At 42.5% G+C, this 12,778-nt stretch overlaps 1 protein-coding gene across 2 annotated transcripts in view; it reads left to right on the top strand.

Annotated features, from left to right (window-relative positions):
• peak1 (pseudopodium-enriched atypical kinase 1) overlaps positions 1–12,778 on the top strand; it is a 223,610-nt gene that overhangs the window by 99,072 nt on the left and 111,760 nt on the right. For both annotated transcript variants that reach the window (XM_060914372.1, XM_060914373.1), the window contains exon 2: positions 7,052–7,115. The gene's annotated coding sequence lies outside the window, so the exon portion shown is untranslated. The remainder of the gene's footprint in view (positions 1–7,051; positions 7,116–12,778) is intronic.

Below are 12,778 nucleotides of genomic sequence, written 5' to 3'. Positions count from 1 at the left end.
AAAAGACTTGGATTTATTGAAGAACAACATCTCATCTCATCTCGTTATCTCTAGCTGCTTTATCCTGTTCTACAGGAACATGTTTCATTTTAATCACCTGAAGTGCTCGTTTTTAAACCAGGGGAACTAATTGTCTGATAACTAGTTTGTCTGATTTTGATTTAATATGTACTTAACATGGGTGGCACGGTGGTGTAGTGGTTAGCGCTGTCGCCTCACAGCAAGAAGGTCCGGGTTCGAGCCCCGTGGCCGGCGAGGGCCTTTCTGTGCGGAGTTTGCATGTTCTCCCCGTGTCCGCGTGGGTTTCCTCCGGGTGCTCCGGTTTCCCCCACAGTCCAAAGACATGCAGGTTAGGTTAACTGGTGACTCTAAATTGAGCGTAGGTGTGAATGTGAATGGTTGTCTGTGTCTATGTGTCAGCCCTGTGATAACCTGGCGACTTGTCCAGGGTGTACCCCGCCTTTCGCCCGTAGTCAGCTGGGATAGGCTCCAGCTTGCCTGCGACCCTGTAGAACAGGATAAAGCAGCTACAGATAATGAGATGAGATGTACTTAACCTACTTTTGCCACTCTCAGATATGTAATATTGGATCATTTTCGTCAATAAATAAATGACCAAGTATAATATTTTTGTCTCATTTGTTTAACTGGGTTCTCTTTATCTACTTTTAGGACTTGTGTGAAAATCTGATGATGTTTTAGGTCATATTTGTGCAGAAATCTAGAAAATTCTAAAGGGTTCACAAACTTTCAAGCACCACTGTATATGTCGGTAATACACATATTGCAGTTTTGTTCAGTTCAGTTGCATTTTCCCAGAGTTATGGCACAGTTGCCAGCAGGGGATATTGTGCTCTCCGAGCACTCGTTTCTGTTTGCATTTGCACTACCAGTAGGAACGCTGAAGTGACATAAGCTGGCTGATGGTTGCTATGGTGATGTCACTAGTTTGTTGCCTGTTTTCATATGGATTTGCGACTTGTCCACCACCGTTTTTGTTTTGCTGTGAAAACATGAAACTAGCACCATTAGGATTTAAACTTTTTCACTTTTGTGTCACACATTTCGGTCGCATGTTTCTATAGAAACGGATCATTCCACCACGCCATAGACTGAGGGAAACCAGGAAGTGTTATGTGCTGACAGTAAATTGTTTATTTTACATTATAAAGAGCACGTTTGTGGTGGAAAATAGTGGCGATTGCTTAAAATATTGAATGGATTATTATTTTCTAGGCTAAGGGTTTTCTTACATAATGGCTAAAAACTACCCATGAACAAGAACATTTAGTTTAATTAAGCTTTTTATATTGTGTTCAGACGCATCAAAATTGCATTGTCGTATTTTCTCGATCGTCCATAGTAGGGGTCGGCCGATAATCGGCCTGGCCGATATGTCGGGCCGATATTCTGCATTTTTAGGGTTATCGGTATCGGCTATAATTTCCACCGATATGCCGATAACATGCCTTTTTGCAGCCATTTCGTTCCTAACGTGACTGTCACTGCACATCCTTTCCTGCACTCGCCTCTCTGAGTTCAAGAACACGGTCCCGCCCACCACAACATCTGATTTGTTTGGCACAAGAGATATAGCCAATTGACAAGTGTAGCTAAACGCTGTGAACTGTTTCAAGGCGGCCGTACGGGCACTCGGGCAGAAGCAGATCCCACTTCAAGGTAAGGACACGCTGCTTTTGCCGCAATAAGTCACAAACACACAAGTTGCAAAAGCACAACATCATTATATGTTTACATTCTTCATCTACTACTCGTTAAAACTGTCCATTTGCATCTGTGTAGCCGGGCAAACTTAGCTTATGGAAGGAAGCACTTGAATTAGCCTACAACCAACTAGTCTCGCTGAAACTACATGTGATGCTTCCTTCACTACAATATAATCCTCCTAAATTGGGAATATTAGGCTTGGGCATTAAAAGCATTAGAATGTAGATGGTTACTTGTTAAGTTGTTATATAATAGGGAGTGATCGCCTACTTTATGTTTGATTTTACTTTTTAAAAAATGCTGCAAGCAGCTCCCTACACTTGATTTGTTCTTTAAAAACTACTTGAAGTTGGTAAGTCTTACTTAGTTCTTAGTGTAAAAGAATCCAGAGTGTATTTTCATTTATTTTCCACTGAAAATGGTGAGCTGTAATATAGTAGGGAGTGATTTTATTTTTTTATTGGTGAATATTTTATTTTATTTCTCATTTTATTCTAACTAATGTTTGACTTTATTGTACAAATGCTGCTGGCATCTCCCTGCACAAAATTTCATGTTCAATTTTACAATTAAACATACATTTCGTGGATATGAAGGTCTGTGTCAGTGTGTGCCATGTTTAATTTCATGTGAATTATAATGTTTACATTTATCGGTTGCACATATCGGTTATCGGCATCCCAATTCCATAATAATCGGTATCGGCCCTGAAAAAAACACATCGGTCGATCCCTAGTCCATAGGCTCAGTAAAGCCTAGATTACACTAGCAGTCCATTTATTTATTGATTGATTGGTTGATTTTTAAGCGCTAATGTTAAGAGCTGTTGGTTACACGCGACCTAAGGTTTTACAGATCTTTAAAAATGCTGGTTGCCAGCACTGCATTGGCTTGTGTGTTCAACAAATCAACGTACACTCGCAGTATATCTGGACCAGTTACTGTACTCTTATGTCACTCATGGTTCCTCTTGTGCTGGGACAGAGCCTACCGTGAAGTAAGAGCTTAAAAAATTCCCTCGAAACGGCGTTCTTAGAACTCCCATCGTTCTCAGTCCCTCCAGTGCGGACACGCACAAAAAAGAAGAAACTTCCTCGAGTACTTCTCAGAACTCCGACAAAGTTCCTTTAGCTGGATGTTAATTTTGGCTTTTGAGAAGACCTTCAGATTATTATTATTATTATTATTATTATTATTTTTTTTTTTTGGGACCACTGGCAATAATACTCAACCTATAAATACTGCAGCAGTTTTACAACTGAAGCTGCAAATCATTTCCCTTTCCATTGCATTCTGTTTGCTATGTAATAAATCCGCACTGCACTGCAAGAGGGAAAGAGAGGGAGAATGAAGAAGCAGAAAGATGGTGAGAAAGATAAGGTGGGTTATGTAATAGTCACAAGTGAAAGGCGTCTCTGTAGGACTTTGTGTGCGTGCGCACTGTTCTCATTCTCATCCAGTGCTGTAGGAAAAACCGGCTTTATAAATCATTCACTGAAGAGGTTATGCCGGGAAGAGTGAGAGCAAAGCATGTTTGCAGACCCCTGAGATCGATCTCTCTCTCTCTCTCTCTCTCTCTTTCTGTATTTTGAGCTGAGAAATTGTGCAACTCCTCTGTTCTGCTGTGAGGCAGCCACTGAAGAAGAGCATCGTGGCAGGACACTTAAATTCCACAACCGGCTCAAGTCATGTGCGCTCTCTCAGGTTGTCATAAATAAATGAGATTTATACGCTGCTGGTGGGCAAAACGGCGACATCCGAGACCTCATTTACAGCTCTAATCACCTGCAAATGGTCTTGTTTGCACTCACTGTGTTTGCACCATCGTTGTTGCTGAAAATCTATTATCAGAATGAATGGTGCACAAACCTGATTTTAGTTTTTGTTTACACTGTCTCGGAGGCTTTGTTTTATTAATCATTTTACCCTGAGTGAAGCTAAGCTCCCCATATAATGATCGATTTTTTTTTTTCCCCCCCAGAACAAAACTTTATAATTACTGAGTTAAAGAGATTGCTTTAGAGAGACTTGGATCCCACAGGAGCCATACAGGCAACGTTCATTAACACGGGGGCGTACTGGGTGCTCGCACGGCACTGTGTAACACATTTACCGCTGTTATTCATTCATCTTTAGTAGCTGCATTATCTTGATTAGTGTCGCCGTGGTTTAAATGACTAGTTCGTTTATATTTTGGGAAACGGAACCAACTAAATTCATCTCGGAATTCCTTCAGGAGCCGGCAGGAGTGGGATCTTAAATGTGTCCTGTGCACAGCCTTAATTTCCTTTAGATTGAACGTTGGCTTGGTCCGTACTTTCAGGACACTGGTAGTCGGTAGACTCCCGTTCAAAAGTTTGGGGTCACTTTGAAATGTCCTTATTTTTGAAAGAAAAGCACTGTTCTTTTCAATGAAGATCACTTTAAACTAATCAGAAATGCACTCTATACATTGCTAATGTGGTAAATGACTATTCTAGCTGCAAATGTGTGGTTTTTGGTGCAATATCTCCATAGGTGTATAGAGGCCCATTTCCAGCAACTCTCACTCCAGTGTTCTAATGGTACAATGTGTTTGCTCATTGCCTCAGAAGGCTAATGGATGATTAGAAAACCCTTGTACAATCATGTTAGCACAGCTGAAAACAGTTGAGCTCTTTAGAGAAGCTATAAAACTGACCTTCCTTTGAGCAGATTGAGTTTCTGGAGCATCACATTTGTGGGGTCGATTAAATGCTCAAAATGGCCAGAAAAATGGCTCAATTATATTTTCTATTCATTTTGCAACTTATGGTGGTAAATAAAAGTGTGACTTTTCATGGAAAACACAAAATTGTCTGGGTGACCCCAAACTTTTGAACGGTAGTGTAATTCTTGGACACTGCCTTGGTCGAGAGATGTTGTAGAATAGCTCAGACTTTTGCTAAGACAGAGCAGTTCAGTCTGTAACTGTTGGAGAGGAACCAGGCTTATAGCTGAAGGAGAGCGGTTTGGCTTCTAGGTCAGAGAAAGTGGATCAGTTTGGTAGCTGTTAGTGTGACTCGGCGTGGGGGCGCGGAGCTCGGCCTGCGGGGGGCGTGGGGGCGCGGAGCTCGGCCTGCGGGGGGCGTGGGGCGCGGAGCTCGGCCTGCGGGGGGCGCGGAGCTCGGGGGGCGTGGGGGCGCGGAGCTCGGCCTGCGGGGGGCGTGGGGGCGCGGAGCTCGGCCTGCGGGGGGCGTGGGGCGCGGAGCTCGGCCTGCGGGGGGCGCGGAGCTCGGGGGGCGTGGGGGCGCGGAGCTCGGCCTGCGGGGGGCGCGGAGCTCGGCCTGCGGGGGGCGTGGGGGCGCGGAGTAGGGCTGCACGATATCAGAAAAATATGCGATATTCGATAACATGACTGAATATCTCGATATCGATATGTATCACGATAATTAAATATATACTGTTTTTCTTACCTCTACTCGCCGTTCTGCCCTGTATCTAGCATTTAAAAAAAAAAAAACACTCAATGAATCGCTTCCATTCCAACATTCTTTTTTATTGGAAAAACATGGCTACACCTGCAATGGTGTCCATCAATCATCTTTAGATCTCTTAATTTTTGTGAGCGCAGCAGAAAATGTCTTAAGTTGAAGTAAACAAAAAACTGAAAACTACATTAAATTAACATAAAGCATTCAAAATGGCAATTTCAGCGGCTCCTGGGAGATGAAGGTGAGCAACACAGATTCACCATAAACTCAAACACAATCTGTTAATAACACATGCGGGTGAGAGAGCAGTAGTGTGTGTGAGAGAGAGAGTGAGAGAGAGCGCGGTTTTATGTTTTTATGCTGCTGTACATCAGTGTTTGTCCCAGTGAGCCGCCCCACCACTGTTTTACAGGTACATGTCTTGCAAAGTACCTGAGTTTGCAGTACGTCATCCCTCCTGAATCCAAAGTACTTCCAAATAGCAGACGTGCATTTTTTTTTTTTTTTTTGGAAACCAGTTCCTCCTCACACAAGTTTGTCTCACCACACTTGCTACCGCTCGCACCTTCTGCCATCACCACGAGGCTTTTACTTGTTTTGCAATAGGGGGCGGAGTTATCCCGCGGCGCTTGTTGACATTCAAATGTGATTGGACGGCACAGAAAAATGTGCCTTTTTTCGAAATTTAAGTAATTTTTGCGGTATGTGTATCGCAAACTATGATATCGCGATATCGATACTTTTTCGATATATTGTGCAGCCCTAGCGCGGAGCTCGGCCTGCGGGGGGCGTTGGGGCGCAGAGCTCGGCCTGTCACTGTTAGTGAGTAGGTTAAAGTGTTTGTTTCTCTAATAAAGTAGTCTTTTATATTTTTTCTTTGATATTTTACTTCAATAAAAACGTGATAATTTTTGCTCTGATTCCTTTTTTAAAGGACTGAAAATTCTGATTCCCAGTTTGAGATTGTTACAGACTGGATGTTTTAACAATGCGTACTTCTGTGAACCAGACAAAGATGACTGTTTTTCCCAAATTGGTGGAATAATCAAGACAGTGAAACAGGGAATGGTTACATTTCTGGGAAATTAGTGAAGATGAAAGCATTTTTGTGTGTGTGCTTGAGGTTGCCATAGTAACTAGGTTGGTGGTTTAGAGCACAGTTTATATTAGCTGCTTACCAGTACCATTAAAGCATGCACGCACGCAGAGGCTCTATTGGTCAAAACTTGTACGTCGAGAAATGTTATGAAGTCAGTACTGCAACATATTAGATACTTCATGATACACTCTTCTGAGTGTTTTGTTTGTTTTAATATTCTCATTACTGTTTGGTTGGTACTTTTCCGTATGAGCGCGTATAGTGATGAATGCAGCAGACAGATGGTTACATTGAGAGCGAGTGTGAGCGAGATCTCCATTAGTGCTCTCCAACAGGCACAGACTCTAATGAAGGCTTCTGCACTAAGCACTTCATTAACCGTGTCAGCCAGCATGCAGCACCAGTGTGAATATTGCCATCCTGCCAGCTTTCCCAAAATCTTGAAAATGTGTGCCACCTCCTCTCCTGCAATTTGTGTGTGTGTGTGTCATTGTAGTCACATTTTCTCATAAAAAGTGCATACATTTAACAGTACGTATATAATGGAGAGACAGTGGCCAGGTCCTCGTTTATATTTAAACCCTGAAGCAGAGCTTTGCTAATAAATGTGTCGTCTGAGTGGTAAATCAGACGCTTTTCTAGCAGCATTACGCAGACGAAGGATGTTGGTTTTTTTTATGCTTCCTAAAAGCATTAAGCAAAATGTATTAGGTTTTTTGATGGATCTTTAGCACTGTGTGGATGCATTAAAGCTTTTCTCTTCTTCCTGCAGATTTCCCAGCTGTGCTGAAGGGGACCACGCTGTGCACAACTAGAAGAAGAGCAGTTTAGTCTGTGTGAGTAGAAATGACCCGAAACCTCACCAATCATGTGTGACGTTGACAAAAGCTTATGAATTGTGGTTAGGTTTCTCATATGGTGATCTGTAACACATGCGCGCACATACACGCACGTATCAAATACATGTGTTATTTACCAGCTGGGAGGTCCGTATCGTGAAATACCGTGACCGAGGTCTTGAAAGTACTGAGCGAGGCCCTCTGGGCAGAGGTCACGGTATTTCACCATACGGACCGACCTTAAGCTGGTTTGATATCTTTATTTTTTCTTTACCAAATTCTAACAGAAAACGAGAGCGCCTGAAAGGGAAAACCGAGCCGAGCCGCCATTTTGAATCCTCATTCACGGCTGTAATGCAATCGGCTTCCTCCTCGGTATACAAGTGCACTTCCATGGCAGGAAAAAAAAAAAACAACTACATTTTGTCGCCTATGTCGTCCCCCATTTATACAAAATTGAGTCATTCAGGATTCAGCCATGTTTTTGCTCGGCGTTAGCAACAGTTAGAGGTTTTTATCTTTCTCCTGCAATGTTTTCTTTTATTCCTTCTTCCTCAGGGTAGTAAAACTCACTTTCGCTGTGAACACTGTCGTTATCGCTATCCATGCTGTAAAACTAATGCTATTATACTGAGAAATGCTGGCAAAAATTTATAAGATTTTTGATAATCTTTTTTTTTTTAAAGATTTTTTTGGGGCTTTTTTCACCTTTATTATTGGATAGGACAGGGCAGAGACAGGAAATGAGTGGGGGAGAGAGAGACGGGGAGGGATCGGGAAATGACCTCGGGCCGGAACCGAACCCGGGTCCCCGGACCCACGGCACGGCGCCCCGTCCACCCGAGCCACGACGCCCCAATTTTTTGATAATCTTATTAAAAAAAAAAAAAAAAGATAAATGTTGACAAAAAATTCTACCATGTTTGTTGTGAACGAGCGAGTCGCCAGAGGTCCGTAACCGGGGTCCGTACCGTAAGATACGGACCCGCTCGCCAGCCAATCAGAGCGCAGGATTTGATAAACCACACCGCGAAAAAAATAAAGCAAGTTACGCAGTTTAAGGGATTGAAGGAAGGTGTGTGTGTGTGAGAGAGAGAGAGAGATGTCTTTCGTTGTAATTCTGCTGTTTGGCGGAGTGTGTGAGATTACGTACTGATGCTGTCTGAATAAGGCCTGTTTCCATTTAAACTTTTTTCTGAATACGGACAGGAATGTGAATGCTCCGGTCAGCTCTGCTTTGGACATATTTTGAGAAACAGTCACATAGATCAGTATGACAGTCATCACAGAGCCAGACACACACACTGATCTATTTGAAACACCGGCTTACGACAACCTTTACTGTACTCCATTTATCACAACAAAACAACATTCCTATTGAGCCGAAGATGAGCAACAGCATTGTCGTGATATTTCGGGTTTTGATCCCTGACGCACGAATGAAGCCACTATATTCTACTGGGTGCACTGTTTGTTTATTTAGTCAGCTGCCCAAAATAAGATGGTCACAATATCAGAATGTTGACATTGTAGCCGGAGCAGTTTGTCACATAGCGATGCCAGAAGAATATTTCGGCCGAGAGAAAGACCGAGAAAAGACAGAAGTCCATCAGTGCCATTGAACATCCAAATTTCAGATTGTTTGAGGTCCTCATTTTCTCATTACGAGGATCTTCATGTGGCCAAATGTTCTGTTTATTTTTGCTCTGTTAGCAGAAATGCATCCCAAAGAAGCCACCCTCACTTTCTAACCCAGATAGCAAAAATCAGTTGAATCAACATTGAAATAGCGTTTGGCAGAAGACATTGAAATAATGTTGAAATGATATTGAAAGTGTCCCCTTGAATTTAGGTTGAATCAACGTTGAATTTTCAACCCTATCAGCATTGAATCAATAGTGATTCAACCATCATCTAAATAGAATTTAGATGATGGTTGAATCACTATTGATTCAATGCTGATTGGGTTGAAAATTCAACGTTGATTCAACCCAAATTCAAGGGGACACTTTCAATATCATTTCAACATTATCTCAATGTTTTCTGCCAAACGCTATTTCAATGTTGATTCAACTGATTTTTGCTATCTGGGAATTGCTCAAGGGCACCTCAGCCCAAGGCCACCCCACGTCAACCTAACTGCACATCTTTGGACTGTGGAGGAAACTCACACAGACACGGGGAGAATAAGTCTGTGAAGTAATCCTCAGTCACTGTTTTATCCTACTCAGTATGGTGGTGAATCTGGAGCCTATGCCAGGAACACTGGGCGTGAGGTGGGATGGGGTTCTTGTCCATCAGAGTACCATGTGTACAAGCACATGTTCACTTAACCACTATTTTTAACCACACTACCACAAAGAGGAGAACTGGCCAGTGTTGTTGAAGCAAATTTCTTCAGTCGCAAGCACGGACAGTCTATGGTCGCAAGTCTCGTCGTCAACGGAGCTCGAGCTCTTCTGAAAGTTCTTCTGAGAGACAGTTATTTGGACCATTCCAAATAGCGGCCGGTACGGTAGAATTTTCTGTTCGTTTTTTCCTTACATGTTGCACACACAAGATTTGCACATAACCATAAATACTAATCTATTCTTCATAGTTCCTTGTGCTCTATTAAAATTCTAAATTAAATAAATGAAATTCAATGAAATATAGGTGTGGGTGCAATCAATTAATTATTGATATTAAGTGATCAATCTCGTTAAATCAGTCTCATTAAATTTTGAAGGTCAATAATTAAAATGAATCAATCCCATTGAATCATTTAATTTGACTCGTTTGAATTGAATCATACCATAGAATCACTCTCATTTGAAGTGAATCGTTCAGTGAATCGTTCAATGAATCATTTAGTGAATCATTTAGTGAATCATACCATTAATCCTGGTGCTTAATAATAAATTACCAAACAGCTAAATTATGGTACATTTCCAAATTATTAAGATCACTTACCATATTATATAACATTTGCACCCTTTTTGAATTCTTTGAGAAAATTGGGGACTTCAGATGTTGTTCACACAAATAAACACAGTTTGTTTAATAAATGAATTTATTATACAAAGATAAAAAGATAAATCAATATATACAAGCAGTGAAGTGTGTGTGTGTGTGTGTGTGTGTGTGTGAGAGAGAGAGAGAGAGAGAGAGAGAGAGAGAGGGAGTGTGAAGGACTTGACCATGTGTTTAGCCTCGTGTAGCTAACTACACGTGGTGGAGGCCTAGCTTGTTGGTAGCTAAACAAAAGAATGTTATCTAAACAGAACAAAGGATTAGCTCTGTGTTTAGCCTCGTGTAGCTAACTACACGTGGTGGAGGCCTAGATTAGCCTTGTGTTGCTAGTATGTGTTTGTGAAAGGCCCTATAGCCTAGCTAAAGTGTGTTTGTTAGGCCTGATGGCTTGCTGAGCACATGGTAGGCCTTGATTAGCTTTGTGTTGCTAAGCAGACAAAAGCGAAGCTGTAGCTAACCCACTAGCTCATAACCATACTGAATCCACTGAAATCTTAATGACATCAAGATGTATAATAATGAGAACTATATGTTAGTAGTAAAGAATAAAAGAGAGAAGCATGCGCAGCCTATCTATTAAACAATTGAGAGAACATAGAACCAAAATAAATCAACACGCTGCGTGTTCAACAGTGTAACAATAAACCTGGGTTTAAATTCACACTATTTCAAATAAAAGCAAATTCCTAAGACTATCCTAATTATGCCCAAATGCCAAAATCTTACTTAATCCTGCCTTTAGCAAGATATGAAGAACTATTCGCCGGTGTAGTCTCGGGCCTCGCCGTGGGAGCACGTGAGCCGCTCGTGATGGAGGCGGAGAAAACTTCCGGGTCCAGCGGAGCACTTGGGTGGTTCCCGTGAAAAGCAGAGGGTTCTTGGTCCGAATCTCAGCGTTCGTGAGGAAAAGTCTCTGATCAGAATAAGATGCACAGCGCTTTGAGTTAAAAAGGATTCAATCGCTTCTTAACTTTTAACTGCCTGGGCTGCAGTCGTGACGTCACTTCTAATGCAAGTAAACCGGTTGTAACTCAGGTTGAGTTTAAAGATCGCGCGACTCTAGAGTTTACCTTTGCCAAGGGTAAGAAGGAAAATCGCGCTGAGTGATGGATCTTGCAAGAAAGAAGACGTCTTTTTGGGGTGGAGAGCGCGCCTCTTTATACATCCAGATCCATCGGAAGCCAGACGTGAGAGAGCAAAGATGGAAGCGTTGTCCCATTGTTTTATGTTTCCTTGTATGATGACGTAGATGATCCCGCCCACGCGTGACGTAGGTCACACGGAAGTGGACTGGGAATTGTAGTTCTGACACAAGATGGCGGTATGATACCTACAGTCCCCCTTTTGGTCTCAGGGGTATGACGGAGTCGTAGCACTGAGAGCACCGTATCGTATCATCGCCGTGTCCATAGTCCTTGAGGTAGACTTGTCCTGTGCAGTCCATGGTGTCCTGTGAAGACTGTAAACTTGTGAGTTCCAGTAAGACAGTTGGAGTCAGAGGCATTTTGGGCATAATATAATCACTATGGGCATTTTGGGCATATAATCATTATCTAACTAACTAGATCAAAACCACATCAAAAAAATTAAACATTGAACATGAAACATGTAGTATTCAATTTCTTATGCATAAAAAAAAACAAGAAAAGAGAAGAAATGAAGGAAGGAAAGAAGTATTAGTGTTTGGGTTGGCAAACCTAATCTTCTGGGAAGGTGATAGCAGTGGGGGGTCTGGCTAGAAAGCGTGCGCTACTGCGGCTAGCTGTCGGGGACACAGACCATCTTTATCTAGCTAGGTGTGTAGTGTTATGTATGGGTTGCCTGGGCAGACCCAGTGGATGTCTTTCGTGAAGGTGCACATCTCTAAGTTTTGTGGATTCACAAAAGTGAGGATAGCACTGCCAAGACTATACGCCAGGTGTATTTGCGATGACTACACACTAGTAATAATAGCGGATTTTAGTATTTTATCTACCATGTTATACTGAAGGGTTACTTCTTTGTGTTGGTGAAGTCTGACCGGGAATGTTAGTGTACGCTTATGGTTGAGTGATGCGTACAAGCTAAGTGGACAGGATGGGCCTAGCTGTCGTCCACCCCCTTTTGGAGTGAGGACTGTTCAAAAGGTTTGATTCGATTATCATGGAAATCGATATGAAAGCATTTGATTAGGCCTAGATATCCTAATGTGATACGCGACGGGGAACGGTTTTCCCACGATCGAAAGGTCTCGACCAGGGTGGTAGGAACTTCTCTGAGATTCGAGCGTAGTAGGCTTTGTGTCCTTCTACTCTCGAATCGAGATTCTTTTGGGCACCTGTAAAGGTTGACTGTAGGTGGCGTTGTAGGTCGGCGACATGTTGATGTGCGGTGTATGCAATCGCGACGCTCATGGCCTCTGGTTTGTATAGGAGATGCGGGGGAAGAACCGACTCTCGCCCAGTCATCATCCCAAAGGGTGTGACTTCAGTGGCGCAATGAGGGGTGGACCGAATGGCCCTTAGCACCAAGGGAAGTTTCACATCACAAATTTTACCATGGTTTGTGATATACTTTTGCAGCATGCTCACAATGGTTTGAATGGCTCGTTCAGCCTGACCAGAGAATTGAGGGTGGTACGCGATATGGAATTTCGCCTTGACGCCTAA

This window comes from Neoarius graeffei, chromosome 2, assembly GCF_027579695.1.
Source record: "Neoarius graeffei isolate fNeoGra1 chromosome 2, fNeoGra1.pri, whole genome shotgun sequence".
Taxonomy (NCBI): domain Eukaryota; kingdom Metazoa; phylum Chordata; class Actinopteri; order Siluriformes; family Ariidae; genus Neoarius; species Neoarius graeffei.
This window is presented reverse-complemented; position numbering and strand designations above follow the sequence as displayed.